The sequence below is a fragment of the Phyllobates terribilis genome, unplaced genomic scaffold (genome assembly GCF_046119375.1).
Source record: "Phyllobates terribilis strain yellow unplaced genomic scaffold, ASM4611937v1 Scaffold_11__3_contigs__length_659146591, whole genome shotgun sequence".
NCBI classification, from domain to species: Eukaryota; Metazoa; Chordata; class Amphibia; order Anura; family Dendrobatidae; genus Phyllobates; species Phyllobates terribilis.
Genome location: NW_027362771.1, coordinates 185,338,030 through 185,360,496, shown reverse-complemented (window position 1 = coordinate 185,360,496; position 22,467 = coordinate 185,338,030). Strand labels below are relative to the sequence as shown.

The window sequence follows — 22,467 nt, the reverse complement described above, 5'->3', positions numbered from 1 at the left end:
AAATATAAAGGCATATGATGGTGCTGCGGTGCTGGACCATCTTATTCTTGTCTGGGCCATCACTTGACCCTCTAACAAGGTGAAAATAGTGACCGCCGGGTCCACTATCCAGGATGACTTTATTTTTAATTTTACATTTTTTGTGATAGTCATGTTGCTTTGGTGTAAATTTTTCAAATGAATGAATTACTTTTTCCGTTTATCAAAATGTTAAGTTTTGATTCAGCGACATCACATTCCTAATGTATAACAATATTTACTACAATAACTGAAATTTTGCTGCAGATGTTCAGGTGAAATAATATTTAGCATAATAATGAAATGTTATCTTTCCATAATTTTCTCTTTTCCCCCATTGTACAGGCCATTAAAAATTAGCAATCAATTGTAACAATTCTATTATTTCGATAGGAAAGAAGACAATGGCTTTAGCTTTGGCAATCATTTTATTTTACTTCTCATGTATTTATTTTTGAGGTTGTCATTTGTTTCTAATATCAGGTTTTTTTGTGTGCAGGAAACATCATAAAGAGCAAGTTGAACAAGCAAACACAAGAATAACCTCCGCTCTGATCTATTTTAAAAGGTAAAATTACATTTTTGCTAAAACATTGAATACTTTGTTGACCTGACCTCTGATTCCTTTTAGCATAATATCTAATATAGGTAATTAAAGAGAAGCTATTTCTCATTGGCAATGATTATTTGTGTCCAGAATGCCTTCTAATGTGCGTACTATTTATAGAATTTATAATAGATTGTAATCCTATTAGAAAGTCATTTGATCTGATGTATCTGGTGCCTGCTCTTGTTTTATTATTTCAGTTCATTCTTATAACTCAATACATAATTTTATTTCATGCTGAATATTTTATAACTGATTGGACAAGAATAATTTGTATTTCACATTCTGTTATTGCAACAAAACCTTACTGTATCTCCCATTAGAATTGTTTTCTCTATACTTACGTAAGGAAACCAAGATAAATATTTCTGGATGCTATTTAACATTGCACACCATAGCCATGTCCCTTGCTGTTCTTCATGTTGTTTCATGATACAACCCATAAAAATATTGAAAGCCTAATAGTTGCTCATAACAGATGGTATTTGCAGGCTTACCAGCTGTTCCTGCAGCATATTATGCTTTAATTATGTACAGGTAGTTCAAACGTACGTACTTTCTAAAAAATGCTATAAATATTTTTTCTGGAGGAGAAACCACAGGAACCTCTGGCACATTCAGGAAAAATAATGGAATCCAACAAGTCAGATCATTATTTTGTTTCATCGGTGCATTAGTGGACACTGGACCTGACAGAATCTACTGACAAAATATCATATCTTTGACCAAGATTAACCACTAAAGCTTAATATGATGAGGCTAGTTCCCAAACACATAAACTAGTGTCATCTGCCCAACATGACTTAGCCTCATCAAACAAGTATTCATTTGGATTGGTGTTACTTTAATCTAGCTGATCTAAACTGTGAGGTTTCCCTCATGGGTACAGTGATACCCATTATTGGCGTGGTACAATTTGGGAGGCAGTTCTGACAAGAGTAAAGATGCGCGAACAAACTTGCAAGGCAAAGATCCAATGGCCATATCAGTATTCCATGTCTGCTGGATAGGAGCCCTGCAGACCACCTCCTAACTGCCGGCCCCCCTCAGCTAATTAGCCGACCTTGTACAAAGTCAGTGTGCACCCCACCTCCACTACAATGTTGTGCCAGGCCGGCTAATTTAGAGAGTACCCAGAGATGGCTGTAAGTAGAAGGTCTAGGTGCTGGAACACGGTCCTGTGAATAGTTTTGCTCCTCCCTACACAGGAGTGATCAAATATTTTCTCCAGGTCTTTCGCTGGCTGAATAATATCATGTTCTGACTTTTGAGGCAACAGTGGAAATGACTAGAAAGAACTATATAAAACATAAAGACTTTCTTAGTGTGAGTTTCATTTATTTTTTACTTTTTTTATAATGTAAGTCTGGGATCATGTATAATCATATATTCATTGCACCAGGCTCAGTTATTTGCCTGAGGCAACTCAACTGGATCACAAGGGGTAGCAAAACTGATGCAAATATTCTTCAGTTCTCCGTTACCACTATACTTTTCATCATTTCACTCTCAGGTTCTGTCTGTAACTGGATCACATTTCATGAAAAGTTGTGATCTAACCACTGGATCGGTGCTTGCACCATTCAGGCGCCACAACAGATTTGCCAAACAGGTAGTTACGATCCAATTGCAAACAATGGGAATCAGTTCCTACATTAATTTCCTTCTGGCATCTTAGGTAAATGGCAGATGGAAATAATGACAAAGTGGTAGACATGGATCACATTGGGGCATAAGAATACCTAAACAAGTTGTAGTTCGCAGGAACCACATGAATTCGAATTTATTTAGGCTCCTAGAGGCAGAGATCAATATTTATCTGAAGTTTAAAGAAAGCCATCATACTTTACACCATTTTCACACAGCATTATTTTAATCAGAATTTTGAATCAGTATTTGTATGCTAAAAATAGGAGTGGGTACAAACCATGGAAGAGGTATGAGTTTTTTTATTACAATTTCTTCCTCTATTGTTTCCTTTTCTGGTTATGGCTTACTAATACAAATGCAAAATAGAGACCGTTTTACTCGCCACGTTCACACATTCAGTATTTGCTCAGTATTTTACATCAGTATGTGTAAGCCAAAATCAGGAGTGGAAGAGTCAGAATAATAGTATAATAGAAACACGTCACCACTTCTGTATTTTTCACCCATTCCTGATTTTGGCTTACAAATACTGGTGTAAAATACTGACCAAATACTTAATGTGTGAACGTGGCCTAAAACAGATATACCAATCAATGTGTCAATAGTGACAATTGTTTTTACCTTGCAATAATTGAAAATTCATCAAGAATGGCCATGTAAATTTACTATTACTACAATTTGTTACCCAATCGTTTACAAGGCCAACATTGTAACATGTCATTTATAAATGTATTTCACAAATTTACAGTTACATTAAAACACACTAAATATTAAAAAGGCAAAAACAATGTGTTGAGCAAGCAAAAAAAAAGTAAGTTATGGTCCGAAGAATATTTTCATAACCTTCTCATTACTAAATGAACCCACACTGACACTTGATAAAGTCTAGGTGCTGATTCATGCATATAGTGAGTTATGTGGAGTTAATTCACTTTACCTTGCCAGGCAACTAAGTATGAATTATTAATAGAATGATGTGTAGAAATGAGTCCTTTCAACCACTAAGCTACAACACAGCAGCAGTGCCAGAGCCGGTAGTGGATGTGCCCTGTCTGCATTACAGAACAGATTTTCTCATTCATTCCTAATTGTAGAATTTAACTTTCTACCAGCTCTACAAAACAACTACATAATTAATTCTATACTATAATGTTATCACAATACATAACTTTTATTAATTACTAATAAAATTGTGAAAAACACTGAAGTTAAAAAATATATATAGAGGTTTCTCTATCTATATACAGTCTATTAGGCCCAAACACAAGTAATAATAATAATAATAATAATAATAATAATAAATGGAGTAGGGTATCAGGGTACTACAAATTCTCTAATATTCCCTAAAGTGTACCTACCTACCCGCGGAGGTTGGCACTCTAGATATTGCGATATGGCGCCCCCGATCAATGTCGGATATCCCTAAAGATGCTAGTACACACCTAACCTATAATTAAAGTGCAGCATAGTAAGTAAAAATATAACCCTGGATGTATACCAAAGATAGACAGATATACATATCAGAACAATAGCCACAATTGGAATACCAAGCAAAAATGTGCAAAACTGTTTTATATATGTATAGATAGATAGATAGATAGATAGATAGATAGATAGATAGATAGATAGATAATGTCTCAAAAAGTTCTCAGTATCCCTGAAACCATTAATTAGGCATTCTTATGGTCCATGCTCATCAGGGAATATGTTAATATCAGGAAAGCAATGTCCCCATAAATCAAAAAGGTATTAACCAGCCAGGATAAAGTATTAATGATAACTATACTTATATTATGCAGACTTTTATCCCTATAGTGTATGAATCCATGTCTCGACTTGTTTCCCCCTGGTCTCCTTGAGGTTTGTCAAGGAACCAAATGTATAATATAATAGCAATAATAATAATTATTGTCATGAACGATCCAACTGTCTATATAATAAACAGCGGTATTCATGTGAAGCTGTATGAGCTGGCCACCAGCCAATATACAGTACATTGTGAAAGTATTTGGCCCCCTTGAACTTTTCTACCTTTTGCCACATTTCTGGCTTCAAACATAAAGATATAAAATTCAAATTTTTTTGGGAAGAATCAAGAACAAGTGGGACACAATTGTGAAGTGGAACGAAATTTATTGGATATTTTAAACTTTTTTAACAAATTCAAAACTGAAAAGTGGGGCGTGCAATATTATTCAGCCCCTTTACTTTCAGTGCAGCAAACTCACTCCAGACTTGCCTAAAGACATGTGTTTTTAGGTTACGCTTAAAGGACTTGAGTCAAAAACTTAGAGTGTAGACTGCTGAATTGTGATAGTGTGCAGAGCGCACGCTGTCATGATACCCCAGTATTGCTGTTGGGAGCGGGCGGTCATGTGATATTATGTATGGAGTGAAGCCGAGCTCGTGTAGTCAGCAGATGACTGCAAGTATGCAAATTGCATACATATTGTCATGTGACCATCTGTTCATACCAGCAATATCGGGGAATCGTGACAGCGCGAAGACCGCATGCTGTAGACTGCATGCTGTTACAGTTCAGCAGTCTGCAGTCATATACAGTGATTGCAGAATTCTGTCCCATGCTTGGAAATCCCTTTTAAAATTGTGAACACTGGGAATTAATCAGATTGTCTGGAGTAGTGCATTCTAGAGCAGGGTTCCCCAACTCCAGTCCTCAAGGCCCACCAACAGATCATGTTTTCAGGATTTCCTTAGTATTACACAGGTGATAATTCCATCACCTGCAAAGGCAATAATTCCATCACCTATGCAATACTAAGGAAATCCTAAAAACATGATCTGTTGGTGGGCCTTGAGGACTGAAGTTGGGGAACCCTGTTCTAGAGCACTGGTACAACTCAAGAAAAGTCTTGGAGATGGGAATGGGCAATTCTGACTAGGAAAGATGTTTGTCTTAAGGGACATTTACACTGCAAAACAATTGTGGATGAGCGTTGTCAAAAATACTTATTTCATGATTTGTTTTGTATTTAAGCAGGCTGCCAATCATCCAAAGAACATGCAAAATGCTCGTTCATTGGTGAAATCATCTTTTAAGCAGCATAAAAGATCATTGTTCTTGCCGGTGCTTTGTCCTGTATAAGCACTGCTGAGAACAATGGCAGCCTATGTGCGCATAGTTAGTGGCAGTGCACATAGTTTACTTTGGCCTGCTTGTGTAAACAAGCATTTAAGCTACCGCCAATCAATAAAAATTTACCGATCAGCGTTTATATCATGCCACCAGTCGGTCTGTATAATCTGACCCCTAAATCATTAGCAGCACAGGTAGAGTAGTAGATGCACAGGTAGAGATAAGGGAGTAGACTTACGATGGTGCAGAGAGCTTCGTGGGTGAGTTTTCTGTACTGGATCGGCACCCATTGCATAAAATGGAGACATCAGTGTAGCAGATGGACAGAAATAAAAGCTTGGCTGCTGCATTCTGGATTTGGGAGGGGAGACTTTATTAAGAGGAAGGCTGATTAGTAGACTTTTGCAGTAGTCAAGATGATGCACTACTGATAGGTATTATCAGGTACTAGCTTCAGGCAATAGTGGGTCCTTGGGCAATATATTCACAGTGGGTTTCCCGATCATCCATAAATTCCCAAGCAATTTTTGAAAATAGTATCTATAGAATATAATTGTGTTGGTGAATTGTTGACGCTGGAGGAGTTTGTGTAGGTTATTGTGATTGCAGCTAGCTTCATTTTATAGATAACAGGTAATGCAGCTGGTGTTCATAGCAAGATTTTAACGTGAAAATGTCAATCGCTTTTTCAGAGAGCAAGAGGATAGGAACTCTAGTGCCCGCTATTGGATGTAGCAATCCAAAAAGTCAATATCGACCCTTTAAAGGACATTGCAACACAACTTAGGATAAGAAGCCAAACCAGAAACTCAATTTGTAAACATGTCTTTTGGGGTGTTTGACCCTCATCATTGTAAAGCAGGAGAATTGATTTGGCTGGATGAGAGGCCTCTGACAGGTATTCTAAGGGGTAAAGTTTCTTCCTATGAAGAGTGTAAAGTCAGTGTAGGGAGACTTACAGACCATATAATGTTCCCCTGGGAATTTAAATATGCAAATAACCTCTTCGGGGAGGAAGCAAACAAAAACTCTAGTGTCGCCTATTGGAAGTAACACTGTGTATTATTTACCTGAAAATTCTTTACTTATGAGGCTGTATATAAACTATTTTGAATTTTCAGTATGTTTTCAAAACATTTTGATTGCCCCTGATTTTGGGAAAAGTTATCCAGTGATAAAACCCTACCTATTATGCCTGACCAACACCTACTGAGTGAAGATGGTAAAAAATAATGACATATATAACAGTAATCTCTAAATCCGAGTGCAGTGGTCTCTTCTCCAATGGGACATGAGAATGCAGTGTCCTGTGTTCTCTTACTATCTGTTTAAGAGAAACTACAGAAGACAACAGATGCAGGGAGCAGTGGGTCTTCTCTCCTCCTGTGGACTACATCTTCTGCCTAACCTTTCTGGATGCCATCCCAGGGCACAGTACCACCACCAGTGATCATTCCTTTTTTTATAAGAATACCTTTGCAAATAAATTAATCATAAGCTAGTGTCATTATTTCCATTAATCTTTTAATTAACAAAATTCCACTTGTTTGGGTGAGGTCACGTTCACATGATCAGTATTTGGTCAGTATTTTCCATCAGTATTTGTAAGCCAAAACCAGGAGTGGAGCAATCAGAGGAAAAGTATAATAGAAACATGTCACCACTTCAGTATTTATCACCCACTCCTGGTTTTGGCTTACAAATACTGATGTAAAATACTGACCATACACTGGACATGTGAACATAGCCATAGTCTGACTTACCAGTTCGGGGCGCGACCACTTAAAGTGCCTAGGGCAGCATTAATTCCACTATCTCTAACTGGGAAAGCTGTATGAATGATATATTCTCTTCACCCAATAGTATTTGTTTACACAAAAAATGAGGACTCCAGTGAAAAGAAGATAAAAAAATTTCCGTTAATGCCCATGACCACATTTCATTTTGGGAACGAGACACTGGACAAAATGTGGAGGTTTAGATTTGTCTAGAGATCAATTATATTCGCAGTATTTTTACATATGAAATTTTCTATAAATATTCATTGAGCATATTTCACACTGTAAATAGTCTATGCCACACTCCAATGTATGTTTTCACATATTATGTTTTACCACATATTACTGTGGTTTCTAATTTTACTAGTATATTTTCAGGAATAATTGCTGATTCTAATTGTTTGTGGAATCATTCTATCCCTAGCTGCACAGTAGACAGGTGCAAATTGAATGCCAAATGGCCAGTCAAATCAATTCTTCCTTGGTTTCCGTAATAATCTATTTCTGTGACACTGTGACATTTTGCATTCCAATCTGCCTATTAAAACCTTTCCCTAGATATCGCCTGGGCTACAATACTGTTTAATAATAGAAGTTGTAAAACTATTCATAGTGAAAATGCTGCTCTTTTTTGCAGTCCATGTAGTTGTGAAACATTATTTTTGCAAAAATAATATATTCAGCATTGTGGTTGCATTGTGTCGCACCTACCGCTATTAGAATATTAAGTTTGATTGCGTTTTTGAATATCAATGATTCAGCGCAGGTTCAAAAGTGTTCAAGCTCTACAAAATGACCATTAAGCAGAGAGATTGAAATTCAGTGGGGTTAAATTAGATTTGTTACGTTCGAAGCTGAACTCCCTTTGGTAGTTGGGATCGACTTTAAAGCTGGAAAAAGGAAAGTAGAGCAAGATGCAAGCTGCAATTTTTCATAGTTATTGCTGGTGACACTTCTAAAGTACTGGAATGCAAGCCCGGGAATGCTTATAAATTAGACAAATGAAAGAGTTTCTCGACTGGTTCAAAAGAAGCAACAAATATGTGGAACAAATAAACCTTAATAATGCATGGATAGCTGACAAATAGCTTCATCCATTCACCTAATATGGTTTATTCCTTTCAAAGAAGACAGAAGTATGTCTCTAGGATGGGTTAACAGGTATTTCCATTTGAGTTGAAATCTCTGTGCTAAAATAAAATGATGATAATAATAAAAATGATGCAAAGAATAACACGTAGATTTTTACTGTGGGAAATATAAAAATGTATATATTTAAAGATGGAGAGATGCTAAAATCCGAATTTGGCAGATTCACTCAAAGTCAGCCTGGAAAGGTAGCCAGGAAATTCAATTTCAACCCAATTTATTCAATGTTAGAAGGATGAGCCCACTTGCCTTAAAAAAAAGGAGTTGTTATTCTCTAAGGTTTCCCAACTCCAAAGTATAATAATTGGATCACCCGGGAAGGGTTTTAAAGCAATACAAATTCATACTCATCTAGACCCTTACATGTCCCTGCCGCAAGAGCTTCCTGATGGTCTTCCACTGGTTTATAAGGCACCTGCTCCGCTCCAGCTCTCGTCTCTTCTTGTTTTTCTTTCTTGGAGCATATGAATCCAGCAAAGTGTCAGCCAGATTGCCAAAATTTTACTCGTGAATCGAATTCCCAAAACGTCAGATTGGTGAGAATCCAAGGGGTTTGAAAAAAGATAAGCAAATTCGATTAGTTTGCAATCAATTCACTTAATAATTATGTAATAATTTTGGACCCATAACTAGGCTCTATTTATAGTTGAGAATACAAAATGTCATCACTTCCCTATTTCATGTGCAACTGGAGAAAGTGGAGATGAAACTGTGCTGCCAGTAGTGCTGAGCCACCCCCATAGTGTTCGGGTTCGGTTCGGTTCGTCGAACACCGGGATGTTCGAGGAGCTGTTCGTCGAACTGTTCGTCGAACACCTTAGAACACCGTCGAACACCGTTAAAACCAATGGCAGGCAAACAAAAACACATAGAAAACACCTTCAAAGGTGTCCAAAAGCTGACAAACTGCTCAGAAGACACTCTCTTTAAAAAAGCCGGCCGGCAATTCAGCAGCGGCATACACCGGTACCCGACAATTTAGACAAGAAGGAATAGAGCATCACACATAGATTAGATAGATAGAAACATGTCAGTCACACATATAAGAAGCACAGTGACAGTGTTGGTTACTGCACTTGTCATTTAGTGTAAAGGATTTATTAAAAAAAATATTAGTGTTTTCATGCACCGTCTCTTTAAAAAAGCCGGCCGGCAATTCAGCAGCGGTACCCGACAATTTAGAACAGAAAGAATAGAGAATCACACATAGATTAGATAGATAGAAACATGTCAGTCACATATATAATAAGTACAGTGACAGTGTTGCTTACTGTACTTGTCATTTAGTGTAAAGGATTTATTTAAAAAAATAATAGTGTTTTCATGCACTGTCTCTTTAAAAAAGCCGGCCGGCAATTCAGCATCTGTACTCGACAATTTAGAACAGAAAGAATAGAGAATCACACATAGATTAGATAGATAGAAACATGTCAGTCAGATATATAATAAGTACAGTGATAGTGTTGGTTACTGTACTTGTCATTTAGTGTTAAAATAAAGGATTTATTAAAAAAAAAATTAGCGTGGGGTTCCCCGTAATTTTAGTCTCTAGCGGAGGTTAAGCAGACGGCTGGGGCAGATGTTTGAAGCCTGGGAAGGGGGTAATACCCACGGAGCTTCCCAGGCTACTAATATCAGCCCCCAGCTGAATACCTAGCCTTTACTAGCTATTAAAATGGGGGACCCCCCAAAAAAATGACGTGGGGTCCCCCCTAATTTAATAGCTAGCAAAGGCTAGGCAGACAGCTGGGGGCTGATATTAATAGCCCAGGAAGGGTGCCATGAATATTGGCCCCCTCCCAGGCTAGAAACACCAGCCGTCAGCCGCCCCAGAAATGGCGCATCCATAGGATGCGCCAATTCTGGCACTTAGCCTCGCTCTTCCCACTGCCCTGTAGCGGTGGCAGTGGGGTAATAGGGTTGGGATTGATGTCAGCTTATAATGCCAGCTGACATCAAGCCCAGGTTAGTAATGGAGAGGCGTCTATAAGACACCCCCATTACTAACCCCATAGTGAAAGTTAAAAGAAAACACAACACCCAGAATAAAGTCCTTTAATTGAAATAAACACACAATTCTTTATTGTTCTAAATTAAACCATACTTACCATCACGCCCATTCCAGCTGAAGCCAACGATCTCCTGCAATAAAAGAAAAATAATAAAGCAACCTCATCCTTACCTTTCGATGGTTCCCAGGACAGCTCCAGCTCTGCTACATCGAGATGACAGGCTGGACCGCAGCAGAACGCTGCCATCCAGCCTGTCAACCCGCAGACACTGAGAAGAGCAGGCTTGCTTCGCTCCTCAGTGTCTCGCTGTGACGGCATCCAGATGAGCCGAGGTCATGTCCAATGAACTTGGCTCACCTCATGCACGTCACTGACAGCGTGGGAAAATTCTCCTGCACTCAGCGCTTCAGCGTGAGAATTTTCCCACGCTGTCAGTGACGTGCATGAGGTGTGCCGAGTTCATTGGACATGAACTCGGCTCATCTGGATGCCGTCACAGAGAGACGCTGAGGAGCGCAAGCAAGCCTGCGCTTCTCAGTGTCTGCGGGATGACAGGCTGGATGGCAGCTTTCTGCTGTGGTCCAGCCTGTCATCTCAATGTAGCAGAGCTGAAGCTGTCGTGGGAACCATGGAAAGGTAAGGATTATGTTGCTTTATTATTTTTCTTTTATTGCAGGGGATCGTTGGCTTCAGCTGGAATGGGCGTGATTGTAAGTATGGTTTAATTTAGAACAATAAAGAAATGTGTCTTTATTTCAATTAAAGGACTTTATTCTGGGTGTTTGTGTTTTTTTTTAACTTTGACTACGGGGTTAGTAATGGGGGTGTCTTATAGACGCCTCTCCATTACTAACCTGGGCTTGATGTCAGCTGGCATTATAAGCTGACATCAACCCCAGCCCTATTACCCCACTGCCACCGCTACAGGGCAGTGGGAAGAGCGAGGCTAAGTGCCAGAATTGGCGCATCCTATGGATGCGCCATTTCTGGGGCGGCTGACGGCTGGTGTTTCTAGCCTGGGAGGGGGCCAATATTCATGGCACCCTTCCTGGGCTATTAATTTCAGCCCCCAGCTGTCTGCCTAGCCTTTGCTAGCTAATAAAATAGGGGGGACCCCACGTCATTTTTTTGGGGGGTCCCCCATTTTAATAGCTAGTAAAGGCTAGGTATTCAGCTGGGGGCTGATATTAGTAGCCTGGGAAGCTCCGTGGGTATTACCCCCTTCCCAGGCTTCAAACATCTGCCCCAGCCGTCTGCTTAACCTCCGCTAGAGCCTAAAATTAAGGGGAACCCCACGCCAATTTTTTTTTAAATAAATCCTTTATTTTAACACTAAATGACAAGTACAGTAATCAACACTATCACTGTACTTATTATATATGTGACTGACATGTTTCTATCTATCTAATCTATGTGTGATGCTCTATTCCTTCCATTCTAAATTGTCGGGTGCCGCTGCTAAATTGCCGGCCGGCTTTTTTAAAGAGACAGTGCATGAAAACACCATTATTTTTTTAAATAAATCCTTTACACTAAATGACAAGTACAGTAACCAACACTGTCACTGTACTTCATATATATGTGACTGACATGTTTCTATCTATCTAATCTATGTGTGAAGCTCTATTCTTTCGGTTCTAAATTGTCGGGTACCGGTGTACGCCGCTGCTGAATTGCCGGCTTTTCATGTTTCACTGTGATCACAGTTCCCATCGATTTGGGCAATCACTCTAATGCCACAACCACCATGGCTGTGGCATTACAGTGAGTGGCAGACAATCCCTGCATGATTGGTGCTCTAAATAGCGCCAGACATGCAGGACACGCTTTTGGTGCACGAACAGTTATCGAACATAACCTCGAACAGCCGAATTTTTTGCAAATCGTTCGGGTTCGTCGAACAACTCGAACACCGCCCAAAACAGCTCGAATTTGAGATTGGCGAACAGTTCTAGTCGAACACCGCTCATCCCTAGCTGCCAGTAGTAAAAATCGATGTCCGTGGTTTATGCTGATTGAAGAAGCAGGTGTGCTTTGAAACGCATTGTTAACTAAAAACTGCATTTATACTTTCAAGGTTTTCTACTGCATTTTTACTACTGGCAGTGCGGTTTCATCTCCACTTTCTCCAGATCCACATGAAATCTCCTTTTGTGGATCTGCAGCAGCCAGTGTCTTCAGCATTAACAGGGCTTGTGCCTTTCGCAACCTTTGAAGGAGAGCATATTCTTTGCTTTCATTTTCCTTTTTAAACCCAGTTAAGACCCTATTGTGATTATTATCTTTCCAGTTTTTCATCATAATCACTTCCCTATTGTAATGATTTCATGAAATAAACTTACTGCTGAACTGCAATATTTTATTCATTGATTTTGCCAAAAAGAGCACCACACCTGTCCACAGGTTATGCGTCCTATTAAAGCTTAGCACCATTCACTTCAATAGAGAAAAGCTACAATTACAGTCAAATTTGTTTCTTTTTAAGGAATAAATGTAGACATCTTGTTGTACTGACATTTCACATAATTTAATAATTTTTGTCAAGCAAAGTGTATGGTCATTTGTATTACTGCAACTCTTTGGTACACAATAGAAATTGAGCAATGAATGCATAACGTATAGTTAAAATATCTGTTACCTCCATTTCAATCTTTTTGATAGGGTTTCTTTGAAACCCAGTCCTTTCTTCAATTCTGTAAAATAACTGTCAGCTTCTCAGACTACTCTTATATAGTGTTTTAAGTGGCCTGAGACATTCCCCCTGCTCTTGAATTGACAAGTAGAGACCATCTAAGACACACATGCCAAACTCTGGCCCGTGGGCCAAATCTGGCCCGCAGGGTGATTATTAGTGTTGAGCCACCCCCGTAGTGTTCGAGTTCGGTTCGGTTCGTCGAACTGTTCGTCGAACACCTTCGAACACCGTTAAAACCAATGGCAGGCAAACAAAAACACATAGAAACACATAGAAAACACCTTCAAAGGTGTCCAAAAGCTGACAAACTGCTCAGAAGACACAACTAACACATGGAAAAGTGACAAGTACATATAGTCATGTGAAAATAAAAGAGGTGGAGGAGTAAAAGGAGGGGGAGACACAGATATAGGCATGTCATGCCCTTCTAAAATCCAAAAAGTGAGAAGCCGACATGGCCAGTCCGCTCCTACCCGTGCCACCTCCGTGTCGCCGGGTTTGTGCCAGAGCCGCGGTGAACCCTGATGGCCAGCCCCCCTCTCCCAATACTGGTGCCTGTCCGCTGGTGGGTTGAGCGAGCCCCCCTGTGGTGGAGGCAGCTCTAAGCTTTTTAATTTAAATTGTCTCTCTAATTTGAATGAATACACTTTAAATCCATTTACAAGGATCTATTGGAGGGCAAGTCTCATGCCAGCAGCCGCGTAATTCCAGCTCCAGTAGCGTCCACTAAAGCTGCTGCAGTTAAAAAGCTTTTATAAGGATCGAGCTCGGCTGTCCACCGCAAGGCATCCTACTGCCAGTCCCAGCCCCTATGCCTTGGGGTGCCTCCTGATGCTCTTCACTGAGTATCCCATGGTCCCGAAGCATTTCCTTTGAAAAAATTAAGTGTCTAAACTACAGGTGGTGTAGCTTGCTTAACAGCCGGGATAATCCGCTGACTAGCAGACACTGCTACTAGGCACAAAGTATTTCCTGGGCTAGATGCAGTTAAAAATTTGTAATTAGATACTCTCGTTGGATGCTGAGAAAGCATTCCATAGAGTCTCCTGGCACGCCATATATGATTCTCTTAAAAAGCTTGGGGTAGGGGTCTAGGGGACCCTTTTATAGCCAAAATCACGGCCCTGTATCGCAATACGTCACCTAGGCTGAAGATAAATGGAACTGTAGCACCCTGAGGGCTCGGTTGCTACAGACGTATTGCACCTCACCCAGAGGTGTGATATCTCACTCTCAGGTAAGGATGGAGTGTGGATCAGGACCCGACACCTGCATGCATTACACCACATTGCCGTGGGGCAGGGCGACCAATATGCCCCTGAGATGGGCACGACAGTCCCTGTCCCTGGCTGGAGTGGTGGGAGGGAACACTGAGGAAGGGGAACCCTGTAGTGCAGGAGCAGGGAGGAAGCAGTTCCTGGGTGCATTGAGAAGGGAGTATAAAAGGTGGGCACCATCTTAGTTCAGTGCAGAGAAGTCTGAGCAGAAGTGGCAGGGAGCAGGGGCTCTGCATGAGCTCTGCTCCGGAGGCGGGCCTAGTAACAGAGGCCCAGGCCTGGAAGAGGGAGAAGGAAGGAAGAGGAGCGGAGAAGGCTCCAGGAATGAGGAATGAAGGGATCCCAGGGGTGCGGACGGGCGAGTCGCCACCGCACGCCCGAATCCACCTGCGTGGAGGGGTCAGGCCAAAGGGGGAGACCGCTCCCCGAACAAGTGGAGGCAGGAAACGACCCTCAGCTAGAAACCGGAGGCTCTGACATTTTATGTGGCGCAGCCCCTCGCTACACCCGCTAGGAAGGCACCACATAGGGTCAGGGAAACTGGCGCCAAGTTTACCAAGAGGAGGCCCGAGGCAGCCAGACAGAAGTGTTGGTAAGAAAGGCCAGACAAAGGACACACAAAGGGGGTCCTGTGAAGTGCTCCAAAGTTATCTGGGAGTTGTCTGAGCCCCTCACCTGGTGAGCACAGTACGACGTGGGCAGCCGTTACCTGCAGACGTGGTCTGGATAATAAGAACTGTGAGTAAAGGCCCTGGACTGCATCACTGACTCCGTGTCGTTACTGCTGCTGCCCTGCACCATCACCCCCATCCTCCGCATACACTGCCCTGAGGCTATACTCCTCCCGTGGGGAGTTATGCTACGCTCTGCTGCACCCACAACACCAGCCTCAGCGGTCTGCCCTGTAGCGGCGGTTCACTCTGACCGCAATCCACGGGTGGCGTAGTCGGACATTTAAACATCAAAACCACATAAATAGTTCCGCCACTGGTTTGACCGCCCTGAGCCACGGAACCGGGTCGCCGCCACGAAGACTACAACCACCAGCATCCACCAAAAAGGGTCCGGCTCCGGGTGTCCCAAGGCCCAGGGGGTGCGTCAGAACATTTTCATCACCTTTCACAATCACCAATGGGACAAGGCAGGGATGTCCTCTGTCCCCTCTCTTATACATCCTAGTGACGGAGCACCTGCTCTCATCAATTCGCCATAACCCCAATATTAGGTGGATTGAGGTGGGAGGCACCGAGTACAAGTGCTCTCTATTTGCTGATGATGTCCTAGTATATATTACTCAATCACATATATCCATCCATGCTGTTATGGCTGAAATAGATCACTTTGTTACATGGTCAAATTTTAAAATCAATGCAGCGAAGTCTGAGGCCCTCGATGTCTCCCTCCCCAAATCCATATAGGATTCCATCCAGTCCAACTTTCCCTTTGCCTGGCCCTCACAGGGTATCAAATACTTAGGAATTCCTATTCATAGAGACCTCTCCCATCTATGTTATCTTAATTTTGGGCCCTTTATTGAACAATTCCATACAGACCACGGTTGGCAAGTTAGAACTGTAAGATTCACTACGTGAACCGCTGGTGTTTTGTGGAAAAGCACATGTACACCGCGTTCCAAATTATTATGCAAAAAGTGTTTAGGAGTGATAAGGGAAGAATTTGTTTGTTTGTCAGTTAAACTCATTGATGGTGATGTGTGTCAGGGCTCTTTATATCACTGTAAGCAATTGCAGACACCTGTGCTAATTAGTTTGGCAGGTGTGTCCAATGAAAGGCAAGACTACTTAAGAAGGCTCTCTCACATTATTAAGCAGCCTACATTTTCTGCCAAAATGGGAAAGAAAAAGGATGTGTCGGCTGCTGAGAAGCAACAAATTGTGGAGTGTTTAGGTCAAGGCATGACTACAATCAACATTGTGCGATGATCAGGATGAAGTGTCTTGGCAATCAAGAAGTATGTAGCTGATTCACAGTACACACGTGTGCGTGCTGATAAGGGCAAATTGAGGACTCTTTCCTACAGGCAATTACGTCAGGTTGAAAGAGCAGCGGCAAAAAAGCCTTGTCATAGCAGCAGACAAGTTTTTGAAGCTGCTTGTGCCTCCAACGTACCCCGAACAACAAGATGCAGGGTCCTTCAGAGGTTTGCAGCTGTGCATACGCCATCCTGTCGACCTCCTCTATCCACTTCACACAAGCAGAAACGGCTCCAGTGGGCCAAACATTACATGAAGACTGATTTCAAAACTGTTTTGTTCACGGATTAGTGACGTGCAGCGCTCGATGGTCCAGATGGATGGAGTGGAGGATGGCTGGTTGATGGACACCCCACGCAAACACGGCTACAGCGCCAACAAGGAGGAGGTGGAGTAATGTTTTGGGCTGGAATCATGGGGAGAGAGATTGTCGGCCCCTTTAGGATCCCTGAAGGCGCTAAAGATGAACTCCATAATGTATGTGGATTTTCTCAAACAGCACTTCCTGCCATGGTTCAAGAAGAAGAACCGTGTATTTCACAGCAAGTTCATTTTTCTGCATGATAATGCACCATCTCATGCTGCACATAAAACATCTGCATCTCTGGCTGATATGGGCATAAAAGGGGACAAACTTATGGTGTGACCCCCATGCTCCCCTGACCTCTACCCCATTCAGAACCTTTGGAGCATCATTAAAAGGAGTGTCTATGATGGCGGGAGGCAGTTCACATCTAAGCAACAGCTCTGGGAGGGTATTCTGTCCTCATGCAAAACAATTGAAGCAGAAACCATCCAAAACCTGACAAATTCAATGGACGAGAGAGTTCAGAAGCTCCTTTCGAACAAGGGGTCCTATGTGAAAATGTAACATCACCTAGAATAAAGTTTTGAGTTGAAAACTGTTTGATTTCAGTTTCTAACAACCTGCTAATGCTTATAATTTCAAAAATGACCATTTTTTTGGTCTTTATTAAAATGAAAAGGTTGATCGAAAAGTTTGGGGGATCTAAGAGTGTGGCAACCCAGCAGTCATGATTACTTCGAATTCTGACAATATGAGGGTCATGCTGCAGGTAGTGCAGCAAGAAGGCACTTATGTGTCTTGCGCATCTCGGAGCCCCAAAATTATTTTCCGGGCTAGATGCAGCTAAAAATTATTTTTAATTTTAAATCTGGTGGAGCTTATTATAGATGGCCTAATAGGATCAGTGCTGCACACTGCTACAAAGCCCAAATTATTTTTCAGTCAAGATACAGATAAACATGATTAGTAATTTGAAAGCTTAAAACGTTTGGTAGGGTGATTTTAACCAATCATCAAGCTTTTACTCTCCCCAGGATGACACAGGGGTAGAAAAGTCATTTCGGATCCATGATTTGTTCATCTTTATGAACGTGAGTCTGTCTACATTATCAGTGGAGAGCCGCGTGCGCTTATCTGTCAGCACACCACCAGCAGCGCTGAACACACGTTCAGACAGAACGCTGGCTGCGGGGCATGACAAGATCTCCAAGGCGTAAGTGGCTAGCTCCGGCCATTTATCCAGATTGCAAGCCCAAAAAGAGCATGCGTCCAGTGACACAGTCGTGGCTTCAATGTTTACTTGGAAATACTCCTGTACCATCGTCTCTAGGCGTTGACTATGTGTCAGACTTCTTGTCTCCTGTGGCCTTGCAAAGGATGGGCTAAAAAAGTGGTGAAATGATTCCGCAAAATTGATGTTACCAGCAGATACTGTGGTTCTGTTACGGTTTGAGTGCTGAACACTTGACGGTCCCACGGTTGGCAAGTTGGAACTGTGAGATTCACTACGTGCACCACTGGTATTTTGTGGAAAAGCACATGTAAGATTCTGCAACAGTCTCTGCTGATACTCCTGCATGCGTGCATCCCTTTCTATGGCAGGAATAATTTCTGCAAATTTACTTTTGTACCGGGGATCTAACAGTGTGGCAACCCAGTAGTCAGGATTATTTCTAATTCTCACAATTCGAAGGTCATGTTGCAGGTAGTGCAGCAAGAAGGCACTCATGTGTGTTGCGCATCCAGGAGCACCAAGTCCCTGTTGTGTTGGTGGCGAGGTAACAATCATGCTTCCTTCCTCTGTCCTCTCCCCCCAACCTCGCACAACAGAAATGTGATCAAGGTCTCCCTCATCTGATGAGTCTTCCATCAGTTCGTCCTCCACTTCTTCCTGGGCTCCTGCACCTTCCTCACTAGTTTGGCTGCTACCATGCGCCCTGGTAAAACCATCTCCCCCACCCTCACATGCCTGCCGCCTTGGTGCTGCCGACCTTCTGGACCTTGCAGATGTTAGCCCTTCCGCATACAACTCCTCCTCCTCTACTTCCTCCACCTCCTCTTGTGCCACCACCTGACTCCGAATTCTGTTTAACATGTGCTCCAGCATGTAAATCACCGGAATAGTCATGCTGATAATGGCATCGTCAGCACTAAACATCTTCGTCGCCATTTCCAAACTGTGCAGAAGGGTGCATAGGTCCCTGATCTGAGACCACTCCTCCAGCGTGATTTGCCCCACCTCTGAATCTCGTTGGCCCAGGCTATACGTCAGAACGTATTGCACCAGGGCTTGTCGGTGCTGCCACAGTCGCTGCAACATGTGCAGAGTTGAATTCCACCGGGTAGGCACATCGCATTTTAGCCGGTGAAGTGGCAGGCCCAACGACTTCTGTAGAGATGTAAGTCGCTGAGCTGCGGGATGCGAACGGCGGAAGTGAGCACACAGCGACCGTGCCCTCTGCAGAAGGCCATCTAGTCTGGGATAGTGGGCTAAAAATTGCTGGACAACCAGGTTCAACACGTGAGCCATACAAGGCACGTGTGTGACATTGCCCCGGCGAAGGGCCGCACCCAGGTTTGCAGCATTGTCGCACACGGCCTTCCCTGGTTTCAGGTCCAGTGGAGACAACCATTCATGAAATTGGTTCTCCAGAGCTGACCACAACTCCTCAGCTGTGTGACTCACATTTCCCAGACATTTCAATGTAAAAACCGCCTGATGACGTTGAGCCCTAGTGCCAGCATAGTAAGGAGGTGTGCAGGATCCCTTCTGCGCAGTTAGAAAGCTTGTGGCATGACCAGACAGGCTTTGGGTGCAGGTGGAAGACCGAGAGGAGGTTGAGGAGGCAGAAGCAGTGGAGGAACTTTGACATAAAGAGGATTGACGCAAAACTCGTGGGGACGGCAAGACTTGGACAGCAGCCCCTTGTCCTGCTGTCACCATAGTTACCCAGTGCCCAGTCAGTGACATGTAACGCCCCTGTCCATGCCTACTCGTCCAAGTGTCTGTGGTGAAATGCACCCTGTCACACACAGAGTTTCTCAAAGAAGCGGTGATGTTGTGTGCGACATGCTGGTGGAGCGCAGGCACACCTTTCTTTGAGAAGTAGTGCCGACTGGGCATCTGGTACTGGGGCACTGCGACGGACATAAGGTCTCGAAAATCCTCTGTGTCCACCAGGCGGAAAGGCAGCATTTCTGTAGCCAAGAGCTTGCAGATGGTGAAATTCAACCTCTTAGCTTTCTCATGGCTAGGAGGAAATGGTCTTTTACTTGTCCACATCTGAGGGACCGAGGGCTGGCTATTGTGCTTAGACGGGGTTGATAAGGGTGTCCCCGGCAAACTGCCGGTCTGTGAGGAAGATGCAGGCGGACATGTTAGGTTGCCTTGATCCAAAGGTGGTGCTATCGATGTCGGACAGCGCTCAAGACCAGCTGGTGTTACCACCTCCAAAGAAAATGATGACCTGCCAATCACGCTGGCTGTTGCGGGTAAATAGGTGGCAGGTCTGCGCCCCAAAACAGGTGTGACTGCTGCTCCCCCAGTCACAGAGGATGAAGAGGCCGCGGATGCACAAGATATGGCAGACGGTGGTTGGCCCGGCCGGCTAGGCCGCATTGTAGCACACTGAGCTTCCCACTGCAACTTATGCTTCATGTCCATGTGCCGGTTCATGCATGAAGTACTCAAACTATGTATTTTTTGGCCTCTACTTAGTTTTTGCTGACAAATGTTACAGATAACACGAGTTGGGTCATCTTTATCGATCTGAAAAAATGCCCAGGCTATGCAAGGCTTAGCACCCATGCGACCTGAAGAGCCACCACGACTTGTGGTGAGAGGCAGAGTTGTGTTTGAGGATGCAGTTGTTGACGTGCTTCCAGTACTACGTCTCTGTCCAGGAAGGCGCAACCTGACCTCGTCGTCACTAGCATCTTCCTCCACCTCCTCTGCTGACCTCATCTCTTGGCTGACTGTGGGTTGACAGTAAGTGGGATCTCCGACCTCATCATCATCACCCTGTGCGTTATCACACCCGTCGTCCTCAGAGCCAACCTGTTCCTGCCCTGACAAAAAACTAAAGTTGTCGCTCCAATCAGGTATTTGAGTCTTATCATCGTCTTCCTCATTGTCTCCACCAACAGGAGTTACAGTTTGGGAATGAGGGTCTACATTATGGTCAGAACCTTCTGCGTCTGGTCCTGGATCCGACTCATAAAGATTCTGGGCATCAGTGCAGATCATTTCCTCGTCTGGATTCACAGAAGCGCTGGAGTCGACCTCTGATTCCCAGGCTATAGTATGAGTAAACAGCTCTGCAGACTCAACCATCTGTTCTACCTCATACTCAGACGGGCAGCTGGAGATTTGGGAGCTGTGAGGAAGCAAGTGCGATTTGGGTGACACCTTTGAGGACTGGAGTATTTGTGATGTTGAAGTTGATGTGGAGGAGAGCCCACTTAAAGGAGCACTTGATATCCGTTGAAGCACCTGCTGTTTTTGTGCCTCATCTGGAATTTGTAGCGATTGGCGTGGCCGTAAGAAAGGGATCTTATCACATTGTCCGCTAAAAGAAGTAGACATTTTAGTTTGGCTGGAAGATGGTCTTTCTTCTGCAGATGTTACTGTTGCTTTAACACCTACCCCACGGACACAACCTTTTTTCCCCTTCCCAACACGCCTATTCCCCTTTCCACCAGCAGCAGGCCTTTTTCCACTCATTTTGGTGGTTAACTAATTCACAACTCTGGAGTTGTTTGCACAAAAAAACAATGGATGGTAACCGAGCAGAGCTGAGTGGCCAAACTGTGGTATTAGGCCAAAACTATTGGCTGGGTTAGATGCAGAAAAAAATTATTTTGAATTTGCAACCTGATGGAGGTCAGTATAGATGGACTAATAGAGAAAGTCCGACACACTATTAGAAGGCCAAATATTTTTTCAGAGGTAGATGCAGAAAAAAATATATTCAGTTTGCAACCTGATGGAGGTCAGTATAGATGGACTAATACAACAAGTCCCGCACACAGCTAGAAGCCCAAATATTTTTTCAGAGGTACTGTAGATGCAGATAAAAATTATTTTTAATTTGCAACCTGATGGAGGTCAGTATAGATGGACTAATAGAGAAAGTCCGACACACTACTAGAAGGCCAAATATTTTTTCAGAGGTAGATGCAGAAAAAAATATATTCAGTTTGCAACCTGATGGAGGTCAGTATAGATGGACTAATACAACAAGTCCCACACACTGCTAGAAGCCCAAATATTTTTTCAGAGGTACTGTAGATGCAGATAAAAATTAGTTTTAATTTGCAACCTGATGGAGGTCAGTATAGATGGACTAATAGAGAAAGTCCGACACACTACTAGAAGGCCAAATATTTTTTCAGAGCTAGATGCAGAAAAAAATTATATTCAGTTTGCAACCTGATGGAGGTCAGTATAGATGGATTAATAGAACAAGACCCACACACAGCTAGAAGCCCAATATTTTTTCAGAGGTAGATGCAGAAAAAAATATATTCAGTTTGCAACCTGATGGAGGTCAGTATAGATGGACTAATAGAACAAGTCCCACACACTGCTAGAAGCCCAAATATTTTTTCAGAGGTACTGTAGATGCAGATAAAATTTAGTTTTAATTTGCAACCTGATGGAGGTCAGTATAGATGGACTCATAGAGAAAGTCCGACACACTACTAGAAGGCCAAATATTTTTTCAGAGCTAGATGCAGAAAAAAATTATATTCAGTTTGCAACCTGATGGAGGTCAGTATAGATGGACTAATAGAGAAAGTCCGACACACTACTAGAAGGCCAAATATTTTTTCAGAGGTAGATGCAGAAAAAAATATATTCAGTTTGCAACCTGATGGAGG

General features: G+C 42.7%; 1 protein-coding gene across 2 annotated transcripts in view; it reads left to right on the top strand.

Moving 5' to 3' along the window:
- The window catches only part of SYT1 (synaptotagmin 1), a 926,879-nt gene that overhangs the window by 420,213 nt on the left and 484,199 nt on the right, over nt 1–22,467 (top strand). For both annotated transcript variants that reach the window (XM_073651880.1, XM_073651879.1), the window contains exon 5: nt 518–586. The gene's annotated coding sequence lies outside the window, so the exon portion shown is untranslated. The remainder of the gene's footprint in view (nt 1–517; nt 587–22,467) is intronic.